Source organism: Callospermophilus lateralis, chromosome 15 (assembly GCF_048772815.1).
Source record: "Callospermophilus lateralis isolate mCalLat2 chromosome 15, mCalLat2.hap1, whole genome shotgun sequence".
NCBI classification, from domain to species: Eukaryota; Metazoa; Chordata; class Mammalia; order Rodentia; family Sciuridae; genus Callospermophilus; species Callospermophilus lateralis.
The window spans coordinates 76,044,429-76,059,352 of NC_135319.1; the positions used below are offsets into that span (position 1 = coordinate 76,044,429).

General features: G+C 34.7%; 1 protein-coding gene across 4 annotated transcripts in view; it reads left to right on the forward strand.

Annotated features, from left to right (window-relative positions):
• Shoc2 (SHOC2 leucine rich repeat scaffold protein) overlaps nucleotides 1–14,924 on the forward strand; it is a 95,183-nt gene that overhangs the window by 452 nt on the left and 79,807 nt on the right. Inside the window, exon 1 of one of the 4 annotated variants that reach the window (XM_076834844.1) lies at nucleotides 511–578. The exons of 2 other annotated variants lie outside the window; for them this stretch is intronic. The gene's annotated coding sequence lies outside the window, so the exon portion shown is untranslated. Of the gene's footprint in view, nucleotides 1–510; nucleotides 615–14,924 lie in introns of those variants that run through there. One more of the 4 variants, XM_076834846.1, reaches the window with a different exon arrangement.

Below are 14,924 nucleotides of genomic sequence, written 5' to 3' on the forward strand. Positions count from 1 at the left end.
ACTTGTCAAACATTGTCTGGTCACCTAGGGTCCGTCTTTGGGCCTACTTACAGAAGCATCCCTTCCCAGACCGTTCAGCTGTTGCCCGGGGTAACGGTGACATTAGGCGAAGGAAAAATCTACGTCATGTTGGAGACCGGAAGCCAGGAAACTCCTGCTGCCATTGTCAACTATGGCTGCCTTAGCTTCAACAGTAATTTCCGGTTAGGAGTCGTCTTTCTACCCTGCCGGAGGCTTACTCAGTGGCTCGACTAGCCAGCGGCGCCCAGTGGGCGGGAGACGGCGTATAGCTGTGAAGCAAAGGAAAAGGGCGGAGAGAGGGAAGCTGGCGCCAATGCCTCACTCTCATTGGGGAGTTGCAACGGTCCTGGCTCCGCCTATTTTTCTTCCCTAGCGAGTGACGGGCCCGCGCCGGAGGGGTGGGGCGGGGCGGACGGAGCAAGAGTGTGTGGAGGGGCGGGGCGAGTGGGGGAGGGGCAGGCGGGGGGCGGCGGTTGGGCAGCGTCGCTCCTAAAGAGGAGGAGGAGGAGGGAGGAAGGAGCCGAGCGAGGAGGATGGCGGAGTCCGGGCTCCTGACGGTAACCCGGGGCCGACGAGGAGGAGGGTGTCTGTTGGTCGGTTCTTCCTGCCTGCCTTCCTGTCTGTCGGGCTGGCTGTCGGTAGGGGGTAGCCCCGCGCGCCCTGACAGGCGCTAGCCGGCGCGGCCGGGGCGAGGCCCGAGGGGACGGGGCCCTGGGAGGCGCCGCCGCCGCCGCCTTCCTGGATGCTGTCGCCGGGAGTGTTGGGCCCCTGGAGCCGGCTCGCGTTCAGAGCCAGCAGAGCGGGGTCGGGAGCGAGAGGGTGGGCTCTGACAATGCCCCGGCCCGGCCTGCGGCGACGAGGACGGCCGGGACAGCGCCGGGGCGAAGGCGAGACGGCGCGAGGGCGCGGGCCGGGGGCGCCCAGCGGACCGTCCTGCTCCTCTGAGCTCCCCGGGCTACCGGGCCCTGGCTGTGGGCGTCTGGAGTCTTGTAAATGGCTGGCTGGGGCCTGGGCGTAGTGGTGGGGATACGGGGTGGGGGGGGGGGTCTCTCCTCGCCCCCTCCCCAAAGCCCAAGGCGCTCTTGCGCTCTCCTCTCTTGAACACCCTTCGGTGAAGAGTGGTGAATAGGGTTTGGGTGTGTTACCAGGTGAAGCGAGCGGTAGCCTCCGAAACCGCCTTGTTAAACGTGCCTGACGGCAAACTCTCTGTGATAGCTTTTCGGGGGAGAGGAAAGTAGTCAAACTCTCCAGCCCCCAGCCTCCGCCCCCGTTCCTAGCTCTTAACGCCAGAGGTTTCAGGGCAAAATCATTTTCCCCACCAGCCCCTCCGTATCCATTGTTTTGTATCAGCCCCTCCCCCATGCTTAGGTAAAAGAATAATGACTCCAAAGCATTAATTTGGCTCCTTTATCAGCAGAGGGTTTTGTTAATTGTGGAAGTATGGGTTTACAAACAGGTGGAATGAATCGGGAGTTGGAAAGATGGTGCTTTGTGTGTTTTTGATTCAGCTCTTACAGTTGGTGATTTGATTTTCTTGACTGTTAGTTTGTATCATCATGGGGGTGTTGTGAATAAAAGAGGAAGCACTGTTTTGCAACCTACCTACCCCCCAAAATATTTTCAAAGTCTCTAGGGATGCTGAAACCAAATTAGGTTGCAGATGTGGACTATTGTCTCCAGCATAACTATCAAGTCTCTAAGTTTACACCTGTGTAATTTTGTACTCTTCTTTAGAGCAGTCTATCTACTCTAGGATTCTGAAAAACAGCTTCTGATACAGTAATCCCTCAGAGTATACTTCTGTAACCAAGTGATTTTTTTTTCTTTTCTTTCTTTTCTTTGGGGGGGGGGGCGTCTAAGTCATCAACACTGACAAATAGTTTTCAGTTCTTAAAGGCCTCAGTTCATTAGGGTATTAATCTCCACCTTTACCTCTCAATGCACTTATAACTATTTGTTTCTTTATATTTGAAGAGACTTAACTATTTTTGATTTGTAATATTCAGTAAGTTTACACTTAAAATTTGATTTTTTTTTTCAAATATAAATCCCTCCCCTCCCTTCTACGTGACAATGATAGTTTTTAGGAGTGAGGTACATAAATGACTCTCAACGTTGAAACTTAGACTGAACATGAAAGACTTTTATACTTACTTGGATTTAAAGTATACTGTAAAATTTATTCATAGTTATGATTATTTTTGTCTGTAGTCTATCTAAATGTATAAAGTTTTTTGTCTAAGATTTGTAACTTTCAAATGGCTTAAATCTAACATTAAACTAACATAAAATTACATTCTTAATCTGTTTCAAGTTATGGGCATGGCCTGTCTGTAAAGGGTACTACATTTCCCTAAGGTGCTTGTTTGTTTTGAAAAAAATTACATTTTCTCAGTTGACATTTGTTCTCCCTCCTTGTTAATATGATTTTCAAGTTTCTAAATTCTTCCTTTGTTAGAAATTGTTATGGATTAAACAGTGATATTTAAAAGATATTAATAGTTTAGAGCTGGATTACTTTTTAGGTTTTTAATTACCAATACTTCCAAAGATGGCTTCTGAATAGTTATTGGTATATATTTTTTTGCCTTAGTTTACCTAAATGGATTGTGGGGGGGAGGGTGAATAAAATTGGAATGTTTTGTTCAACAGGTAGTTAAATTTTGGTCATGATTGTTTATATGTTAGATTAGCATTATTATGTAATTTTAATGTTTCTGGAAGTTCATTAAACAGGTTAAATATAGAACTTTTTAAGTAAGAGACTTAACTATAAACCCTGTTGTTTCTGACAAAAAAAAATAATGCCCTCTATATGTAGATACCAAGATACATATTTTTGGAGGGTGAATATTAAATATTAAAGTGCTTTAACAGCAGTGTATGAAAGCATAAAAATCTTTGTTTATAATACATCAAGAAAACATAAAAATCAGTATGAAAACATAAAAAATCTTTGTTTATAACACAACAAGATGAAGCACCCAAAACAATAAAAAAGTAACTAACCAGACAAAAAGTTAACTGATAAAACCTTCAGTGAGCTCTGAGGGTTATGGCTTGGACTTGGTGCAAGAATTTTGGGATGTTTATAAAATATCAATTAAGAGGAAATTTAGATATAAAACAAATACTTTGATACTTCCTGATAAGACTGGTAGGAAATTGAACAATATTTTGTTGTAGATGAATTAGACATTGGCTGTAATTTAGCAGTAAAGTGATACATTACTTTTATGTGATACTCAAGAAATGAGTCCTAAAAAAAATATTTAAGTTGGTAGACATTGTTAATTGTTAGACCTAACTATATTTCATGCACTGTCTGCTATCCTTATATCCCCTATTTTAACTGCTTAGTTTTGTCTTCTGATTGTTTCATTTACATGTTACAATATATCAAAGTTGTGCCCTGTGAATCTTTTTTCTCTTTTTAATATAGTAGTTAAATTTTTTGTATATTCCTACTTCCCTGTCTAAACTTGACTTTTAAAATCCTGAAAAATTTCATGGTTACAAATAACCTGTGGTATGCTTGAACTGGATATATTATGGAATGTTGTGAAATGTTCTTGCTCATCAGTACAGGTTGAAGGGAAATGCATATATCTGAAAAACTTACATTCTAAAATATATAACTGCATTATTTTAAAGTAAAATAGGGTGTAATTGAACATTTCTTCCTGATTCCCAAGTTTTTAGCATAACATCTTTAATTCAACAAAGTTCAAGCATATAAAAAAATAGTCTATAAACTTTTGGGATGTTGATAACATGTACTTCTTGAGAAAGTATACAATTCCCTTTATCAAGATTTAAAAGAAAACTAACTAGATTTCAAACTTTATGTCTCATAACTTCTCGAGATATAACTGATTGCATAAAGTAGTAGATTCTGTAAAAGGTAAGGATTCTTTTACAAGAAAGAATGAACATACTGCTTTAGCTAAAACACTACAGGAGACCTTAAAAGAGGGAGTAGTTTGTCCCTATGTGAAATGAATCTGAAAGGCTTTTTATAAGTTACTTTGGCATTCTTTCTGCTCTCCATTACTAGATAGAAGTCCTGTGATTTAAAATTAAGTAATTTCACAGCTGATAAAGATAAATTCTTTTTTCTAATGTCTTGGAGGTAACATGAAAATAGTTTGTTCTGACAATTGATTTCAGGATTTCTAGAACTTGGAGATAATTTCAGCAGTTAGATTTGGGCTTTCTGTTTTCAGTTTTGTGTTGTACGACACTTCTTCCTACTTCCAAGATTTCCTTCGTCTTACATTTGGTCTTTAACTTTTCAATTCCATTCCATTTTTAAAAAATATTTATTTTTTAGTTGGACACAATACCTTTATTTTATTCATATATTTTTATGTGATGCTAAAGATCGAACACAGGGTCTTGCACATGTGAGGCGAGCACTCTACTGCTGAGCCACAACCCCAGCCCCATTACTTTTTTTTTTTTTTTTTTTTTACTACTACAGTTTCATATTCACTCATGTCATACAACTTCCATTGATTGCCATGTGTGTTTCATCCTTGGAGGATGCAGAGATAAATGTATCATATTTCCTACTTTCAGTAAGTTCAGAGTTTGTTGCATGAACTGGGGAAGTTAGTAATTATTTGTTACACAGTGGGCAAGTGCTTTAACAGCAGTGTATATTGGCAAACTCAGGTGTGTAAAGATTCAGACTGCATGTATAACTGACAGTGCTTACTGGAGGATAAGCCCTGAACCAACTCTTGAGAGTAAATATGACAGATGAAGGACAGAAAGATATTAAGGTCCATTTGGAAAATTACAAGGGAATAACTGTTTGTATCCCAGGAGCTTTATATTTTTATATTTTTAATAGTTATTGCTTTCTTCCTAATTTAATTTTTGGACCTTGAACTGTGAATCTGTATTATTATTGAGGGGCTCTTTAAAATTATTTAGATCTTTCACCTAAGTGAATTTTTCATCAATATTTTAATTAAATACAAGGAGAACATAATGAGCCCTGGTAATGTATGATAATTCCCACTTGGGTAAAGAACTTGGGTAGTGAAGTTTTTTGTTTTGTTTTGTTTTGTTTTTAAATGCAACACATAGAGAGTGATATTATGAACTTTCTTAGATCTTGTGGTAAATTTTTATTATGGAAATATTTTTAAAATATTCTGAGTAAATAAATTTCTTTACTTGATAGTGTCACTCATTCTTCTTCTTTTTTTAAAATATTTTTAATTGTAGATGGACATAATACCTTTGTTTTGTTTCTTTAGTTTTTTTATGTAGTGTTGGGGATCAAACCCAGTGCCTCATGTGTGCTAGGCAAGCACTCTACAACTGAGCCACAACCCCAGCCCACCACTCATTCTTTAGTTTAGTCATACTATATGATCAGCAATTATATCCTGGTAGAAGGCTTTGTATATTCTTTGAACTAGAGTATGGAGTAATTATTGCCACAGTATGATTTATCTTCAGGGCCATGGTGAGGCCCATTTAGATATCCCCAAAAATATCATCTTCCCTTAGTTTTCCATTTAAAAATATTCTCTCCTATTGCTTTTTTGCTTAATTTTGATCTTCCTTCTGGTTATTTTTTATTATAGAATTTTGAAAATTTAAATTTTTTCACACCTTAGCATTTACCAAAATACTTTAGTTTTCTAATAACATTGAGATAAATAAAGATTTCTGCTTGGATATTGTCCCATGTACCTTTTCCTGACCAAACTTTAAATACTCTTCAGGCCTCAGTACTGAATCACATCATTACTACCACTGAGCTACATATTCATCCCTTTTTTATATTTTGGAATTTATTTTGAAACAGGGTCTTGCTAAGTTGCTTAAGCTGTCCTTGAACTGGGGATCCTCCAGCCTCCCAAGTTGCTGAGATTATAGGCTTGTGTCACCAGGCTGAAAGGTTCTGTTTAAGGGTAGAATAGCACCTTTCCTCTTTTATAACATTCAACATTTTTGTCATGGTGTGTTTAAAGTCTGTTTTGTTGAGCTGTAAGCTTCATGTTGAGCATTAAGGATTCCTGTTTTTATTACTATATACAATATTTAGACCTTGTAGGCTCCTAATAGAAAATAGTTTTAATAATCTAGAGCACCAAACTCAACATGTCACTAAAAAGTCCAAAAATACCATCATGTTTCTTACCTTAAATATATATTTCCTGCACCTAGAGACCCTCAGGCTTTAATTCTGCCCTTTTTTTTTTTTTTTTTAACTTGATGTATACTTTTTTTTAAAGCTTGGTAAACAAATGTTGGAAGGACTGGAATTACTCTTAAGAGGCCATAGAGAGAGTTGAAAATAAGAGCAACAGGAAAACATTTAAAAAACAGTTGCAAGACTTTTTTTTTTTTTTTTTTTTTCAAAGAATAGTTTACAGGAACTTAATGTTGTGAAGAACAGGTTAATTGGTACATTTGTTAGATGACAAAAGAACATGTATTTCTGAAAGGCTTCTATCCAAATGATGCTATTTGAAACTTTTTTTCTTTTGGTAGTCATATTGAGACCCAAGATCTTGCACATGATATCCAAGTGTACTGCCATTGAGCCCCATCTTTAGACTTTTTAAGGTTTTTTTTTTTTTTTTTGAGAAGTGGTCTTGCTAAATTGTGTCAAGTTGGGATCCTCCTGCCTCAGTCTCTAGTAGCTGGGATTCCAGGCATGCACCACTATACCCAGCTAAACACTTTTAATGTGTTAAAGGCTTTTTTATTTTTAAATTGGAAAGATTTACTTAATGAGGTGAAACATAGTAGGCACCAGTATTTATTGAACAAAATAAATTGAAACAATTATCTGAAGAAACTAAATTAGTACAGTTTAATATTACTACCTGACAATTTGTAGAGAGAGTTTTACACTTAATTATGTTTGTTTACTTGGCTATGAAACATGTAAAATTGAGTTGCTGAACATATTTCTCTCAGTGTTGTATGAAAACTTATTACAATGATATGACAAAATAGTATAATTATTGCTGCAGCTTTTATTTTGTTATAAAAAGTGAGCTTTATTCCATTGGCATTTCCTGGTCACCTAACCTGAGAAAATTAGGTTGCAGTGTATAATTACTTACTTGTTAAAATTATGTGGTGTCTAAGAAATTGGATGACCTAAAGTGGATTGTTTAATTCAGCTTTGGTTTATATGTTTTTGGGATATAGAATTAAAAATTTCCCTGAATGTCTTTACTTCTGGTCCAGCTACATAGCATTTTATCATAATATTGTGCTCTCCTGAGTTCTGCGACTATTTAAGGATAGGTAGAAGAACTAGTTACTTTTTCTAAAAACAAAATTTGGTTTATTTATCATGTGTTAATTATAGTCCTAAATTCATAGAAATGAGGTGCTTATATATTAGGCAGTTTAAAATAGTAAGGTTTTATGATTTAATCCTGAAGACGTTTATTTCTGTACTTGGACGTAGTGATTTGAAAATCTTAATACTAGAAATATGGCCTCGTTTCAGAACACCCACTAAGCAACTGTGGGAATTCAACATACTAAATGGCTGGTAGTGCTGCAGTATTTTTTAAAATTTCCTCACCTACTGTTACATAATAGCTTATAGTAATATATACAGAACATGAGAATTTGTGTCAAGAACAAAATTATTGAAGCCCAAGGAAATGTGAAACATTGTCACATCTTGTGGTGGGCACTAAGGATCTAAAGATGAATAGATATAAAATGCTGGTCAGTGAATGTCTGACATAAAAGTCAGGTGGCATATGTTGTGGTGGCATGTAAGGCATGAAAAGAATTATTTTGGGGGCTTAGAACAATTTTTTAAAAATGTGGAGTCCCTATTTTAAAAACACAACTTTGAAAAATTTTGCTAAGAAAGTTTAATCATTCTGTTACAAACATTTCTGTGATATTTGTGTACAATATTTAAAAAGTTTAGTGAAAATAATTGGGAGGTGGCGGTGGGTACTAGCATGGAACTCAAGGTCACTCAACCACTGAGCTACATCTCCAGCCCTATTTTGTATTTTATTTAGAGACAGAACTGAGTTGCTTAGCAGCTCCAACTGCTGAGGCTGGCTTTGAACTCCAGGCGTGTGCCACCACATCTGGCTTAGTGAAAATAATTTTTATTTAAATATTTCTCCTAGAGTATTGTGCAGACCATACATTGCAGTATAATGTTACTCTACGAGAACTAATGCTAAAATTGTTTAGGAACTATTAAAAATGAAGTCCACTGATTTATTGTTGTTCAGGAAAATATGGTTGTAAAGGATTTGATAAAACATACTTTACCAGCTTGTTAATTTTAAACGGGATTAATTTTAGTCTGCACTAACTGCACAGAACCATTAGAGGTAATGTTTTAGTTTAAAGGTTTTTGTAATAGGAAAAAAGGACTTAGTAAATTTGCTTTAAAAGTCAGCTGTAAAATTCTTCTAGAGTTTTAGTGCTATGAATAATGCTTTAATGTATGACTAATTATCTGCACACAAAATTATGAAATACTTGTATGGCCTTTTATCACTTGAAGCTTAGTTATACTTGACATTTTCTTATATGTATATATGTATATTTTATTATGATAATTAATTCAGCAATCATAGGAAGATCTTTTTTAAAAAATATTTTTTAGTTGTAGATGGACATAATACCTTTATATATCTTTATGTCGTGCTGAGGATCAAACCCAGTGCTTCACCCATGCTAGGCGAGCGGTCTACCACTGAGCCACAACCCCAGCCCTCATGGGAAGATCTTGATTCTTGTTTTATTAAAGAAAGTTGAAATTGTTTAATATAATTGAAGTTTTATTGTATTTTACTATACTTAAATTCTTTGAAAATTGATCATTCATAAATGTTAGTCATGTGATAAAAATTTAAAATTTTAATTAGCACATCTTATTCCTACTGTAACTATTATCCTGTTTGTATAACTATGCAGATTGATAATATGTGAGTTGCTTCCAAGAGTAACTAAAAATCTCTAATGTTAAATAAATGTTGCAGAGACAGAAGGAAGATATCTGGTATGAGTTAAATAATAAATCACTTGATCCTAGCAGATTACTAAATGATTTTCATTTGTATAGTATGGGAATTTTTTACATCAAGCTTCTTTGTGAGAATTATATTCTGGAATTTGTCTTAGTCTGCTTGGCCTACTATAACAAAATACTTTTGATGTACGGCTTAAACAAAAAATACATTCCTCAGTTATAGAGGTTAGAAAGTCCACAATCAAGGTGTCAGCCAGTTCTTTTTTTTTGTAAGAGCTCACTTGCAAAATGGCTATTTTCCTATTGTAGCCTTACTTGGAAGAAAAAGCTCTCTGGTTTCTTATGAGGGCATTAATCCCATGAAGACCCCACACTCATCACTTCTCAAAGGCCCTATTTCAAATACCATTTTGTTAATAAGTGCAACATAAGCCATAATAACATTACATCTAAAAGATAGCTGATAGTTCATAGCAGATGGGAATTATAGGATTGTATTTATTGTGTTAGAATATAAAGATGTCTCTGCCTTTCAATATGTGGAGTAGCTTCTGATTGTAGAAATTTCTTGTTAACTGTTTAAGTTGAACCAATGTTCAGTGCTCCATAATGTTTCTTTGATCTTGGATGAGGAGCAGTCTTGCTTTGGAGTGCTTAAACATTACCCAAAAGTTAATTTGAAAACCCAAAATACATTATATAAGTTATATTAAAACTAAACTGTTAACATAGTAGATAAATAAAATAATTAGTAAGCCTAGAAGTCTTCAGAAGACTTCTGATAGTTTATATAGAAAAAGTAATGGAAAAAAATTATATAATCAGACCTAGTAATGTTTGGGTTTACACATTAAAAAATGAAGCATTAAATGCAATTAACTTGTTTGTAATTTACAAGTATTAAAAATCATTTTTAAGTTGAAATTCTTTATTGTAGTCATCTTAGTGTTTAAAATAGCAGCCACGTTTTATTTCTCTTGCTTTATTCTATCAACTGTTAGGTACATGGGTAACAATGACATAGATAATTGTAGTGGGGGGAAAAGTGGCTTCCCTTCACCTTTGTATATTCTTTGGGTGCAATTTTCCTGCCTCAGCCTCCTGAGTAGCTGGAATTACAGGCATGTGCCATGCTCCTTAAGATTTTTAAAGATGGTTTAAATACTAATTTTTGGTCAGTGCATGTTTCTGGTACAACAGTCAGCAGATATTTTTGAAACACCTTCTGCTTAGTTTTTGTTTCTGGGACACTACTACAAGTTTTATCTATGCTTGTGTGTGTGTGTGTGTGTGTGTGTATGTGTGTGTGGTGTGTATTTGTACACATACATTTTTTTCATACATGGTAGCATACTGTGCTTTTTAGAGCTCAGTTTTTCTCATTTAACTAATATTTATCATATAGTACTTTTTCTGTTCTAAGATATGTTTAATAAGCATTTTGATATTGATTATTAATCTTCATTACAATCTTGAGAAATAGGTAATATTATTTTGTCACAGAGTAAGAAACCAAGGCATAGAAATTTTAAGTAGCATGTTGGTTGTGGAGCTGAACTCCAGCAGACTGGGTGGAATCCTCACTATTAGCCTGTTTGCTGATATACAGTAGTTTTCCTTTACCTGTATGGGCATGTTCTAAGACCCTCAGTGGATGCCTGAAATCGTGGGTAATAACTGTGTATCTAACCTTTTTTCTTTACATACCTATGATAAAGTTTAATTTACAAATTGGGCACAGTAAGAAATTTACACTATCTAATAATAGAGTGGTATTACAGTGATAACAGAGCTAATTTCAGTAGCAGGTATAGTGTGGATATGTTGGATTCCAGGTGGGATGAAACAATGTGTGAGATTTCATCATACAGTTCAGGGGGGTGCACAGTTTAAAACTTACGCATTGTTATAGAATTTTTTTTTTTTTTATCTGTTAGGATTGTGGTTAATTGCAGATACTCATGAAAAGCAAAAATATGAATAAGGGAAAACTAGTTCTTATGCAGTTGTTTCATACCAATACATAGTTATTGCCCCATTCTTTTAAATAACTACATAGAGTTCTATCTAAGAACTAGTTAAAAAACACTAATTTTTCATCTAACTAGGTCCTTGTTGGTGGATGCAGAGGTGTTTCCATGTATTGTTGGTCCAAATTATGCCAGTATCAGAATCCTTGTGCCTATGTAATGCCTTCATCATTTTGACTATATATAGAGTATCTCTACATGTTTTTCTTCCTTTCAAATTTTGGAGTACGGGAGTCTTTTTTTATATAGTTTTGTTTTTTGACTTGAGGCTTTTTCTTTTAGTGGGTGAGTTAGTGCATCTATATTATGGTGTTATAATTAGTTCATCTTTTAATGGATGGTGTAAGGCAGTACAGTATGAAGATATCACGTACTCAGTCCATTTATTCCCTCAATTTTTGTTGGTTATACAACATTGTCAGGGATTGTAACATTTGTATTTTATTCTTCAGCCATAACCATATCTTAAATAATCTTAGACCAGTAGTTAAATGTATTATTCTTAAAACTTGTCTTCTTTTTGTTTTTTTGTCTTAGCTTTTCTTCTTATTTGTTGCATGGCTGAACTTTATCATCTAGTATTTCCCTAAAATCAGTTTATAGGAACAGCATTCTGAGTTTTTGCATATTCAAAAATGTTTGATGGTGTTTTTATACTGAACTATTCAATTAGACTAGGCATAAACTTTGAGGTATACGTTTTTTTCCCCCCAGAGGACTCTATAAGTATTCCTCTACTGATTTTTTTCCTTTTTAAAATTTTTAAAATTATTTTTAGTTATACATTACAGTAGAATGTATTTTGACATACATACGCAGAGTATAACTTTCCACGGGATTTTTTTTTTTTTTTTTGGTAAACATTGATAACTCTCTCCCTCTGCTTTTTTATGTAGCAATGCTCTTGCCTAGATTCTCAAAGGATTCTCTTTTTAAATCTTTGAAGTATAGTGATTTTAATATTTATCCTGATTAGTTTGTACTTATTCTCCTTAGGAAAAGGTATAGTTGGTACTTATTTTTCTTAGGAAAAGGTATGTCCTTTCAAACTATGACTTCTTTGTTCAGTTCTGACTCTTCTCTGAGCAGTGCCAAATGAGGTCTGTGAAAGCTTCAGATGATCCAAGCCACAGGGATTGTTGGGTTTGTTGTTCTGGCTGTGTCATGTATTTTAGTGAACTGATATTGATAGTTTTTAGATTTGAAGCTTGCATCTGTCCCTCTAGCTTGAGATTTTCTTAGCATTTCTCTTTTATTATCTTTATTGTGTTTGGCAACTCTTCTTATATAATGTGATTAGGGAGGTTTCCTGGTTATTTGAAGATGATGTTCATATTTCTGTTTCTCATTCTTCTCTTCCAGTTTTGAGAATTTTCAAGAGGAAAAGGAGGCCATCTATCCTCTGCCATTTTTCAAACTAGAAATCTTAAGAACTGTTTGTCTGCTTTTGTTAAGCACATGTTTTACTCTTTACAGTAAAATTATCTTATGTGCCAGTGTAGTTTTCTGAAAGCCAAAACCTGTTTATTTACAGAGGGTGTATTAGATTCCCCCTCCCCCTCCATGCTTTCTGGGGAAGTACTTGCACTGAGCTACATCCAGCTAATAGATCAGAAATTTTTAAGTTAAAGTCACATTTTATCATTAGTTTGTATCACTTTGTGTTTATGAAGCCCTGTGTATTAAAAAAAAACATTAAGAATGATACTAGAGACTATTGCCTCTGGTTGGGCACTATTTTTGGACTTCTTATTAATTCTTTAGTATGTTTTAATGTTGATTCCTTTTTCCTACTGGATCTGAAAATTGAACTTTGACGTTCTAGATTCTGCCACTAGGATAGTTTTACTTTAAGACCTTATATAATAACAGTAGTTATGCAATAATTTGGTATTCTGAGTGGCATTTTATTTTTGAAGGAAAATGTCAATTTATTTTTCTCACTTAATGATTCTATTAAAAGAAATGCTTAAAAATTTTCTGTTCTCTGATTTGAATGTATTCATTTGGTTTGGTTCCATTTTACCTATCTTTTCTGCATTAGCAAGAGTACAGGTGGCAGTTGAGAGATTGGTATTTTTCCCTTCTCATTTCTTCTACTCGACTGACAATATTACTTTTGTAGTTCCAAATATAAAAGTACATCTGACAAACTCACAGAATATTTTAATGCTTGCTATATTATTGGAGATTTTAATTTTAAGTCTTTGTCACCCCTGTTATTGATAAATTCATGCTTTTAAAAATTTCAAATTTTTAATGGTTTTGAAAAAAATCTATCAATGTTCTAATTTGTTTGGTAGATGACACATGTTTGCTACTAAATTTACTGTGAATGCTTAAAACATTATGAGAGATAATAGATATTCCTCAGAATTTTTTTTTTATTGAAATAAATTCGAGAAATCTTGTTTAATGTAATGCCCCCTGTGAAGAATATAAAGAGCACAAATAATTTCTTCTGTAAACATATGGAAACATACTCTAGATCTCTTTGATCATTGGAACTAGAAGTTGTGGAAATACAGTTTGGGAAATTCTGAGAATGTATTAGAGAATATTTTCAGATTAACATATCATTAGGATATTCCAAAATGTGTTTACATGACATTATGATTACCCAAGGCTTGGGGACTAATGTGCTTTTAAATATGTAAATGTCCTAGTATGTAAATAAACTCAGAATATTTAATAATGCTAGTGTCTTCTATTTTCCAAGGTTTCTTTTTCTATAATCCTAAGAATTTTATTAGAATTGATCTTCCACACTGAATGTAATTCTGCATTGCCCAGATTATATTAAAATTTTCATCTTTGGAGCTACTTTGTATTAAGACTTAGTAGTATTAAGACTTAATTTTAGTGCTTTAAGGTGCCTATGAAGTCATATCATGTACCCACTAGACTTATTTTTTATGTTAAAAAACTGCTAGACTTATTTTTCATGTTAAAAAAAAGAAAGAAAAAATTGAGGCCTAGAAATAGTTTTTGCTCACATCGCATTGCAATTTATCAAGGGATTTAGAACCAAAACCCTACAGTTCTAGATCTTTCACTTTTTCCCTCTTTACTGCATTTTCTTTTTTGTATTTCACTTTTAAGCATATTTCTTTTTAAATGAAAATTAGCTAAATGATATCTCTATTAAACGGGAGAATTGAGGGAAAGAATTGAATCACTTTGGTGTTGAGTATGAGGTGAGTCAAATTTAATAAGAACCTAGGTAAGCTGCTAGACATCCAGTTCCTCCTCATTTATCTAAATTATATTTTCTCTCTCTCCTCCACCTTTTGTCTATGCACCCTCCGCCCCCCCCATAAGAGAGAATAATTTTAAAATAAGCATGTATCCTTACAAGTTTTACTACTAATAATAATCAGGGCTAGGTCTTAAGAACAGGTGAATGGGCCAAGGATAGATGAGTTCAATTCTTTTCTGAATTGAACTGCATCATCACTTCCTAGTGGTCAGTTATGGAAATATTTATCTATATAGTCTACTATTATTAGACAAGTGCACTTAAATGACTAGAGCTGATATGGTTTTGGATTTAAATTTTTATAAAACTTCTTTTTTTAGCATGCGTACTCAGAAAGATACCACTTAGTAGAAAGTAATTGGACTTTATATGAATTATGCATTTGATATAAGTGTATTTTTGAAACACATTTTTAAGTGCCAGAACAATCAGTAAACTAACAGTGTGATCTGTAGGATCAGGACTGAGTTGAGGGGGGGGAAAGTAATTTTTAAAAAATAGATATTTTGAGTTTTCTGTATTCTGTTGGTTAATCTTTTTCCCTAAACCATAGAAAACAATCCAACCTTTGCAACCCTTTTTCCGTCAAACATTTTTCTTGGTTCATGTGTCCAGTTTA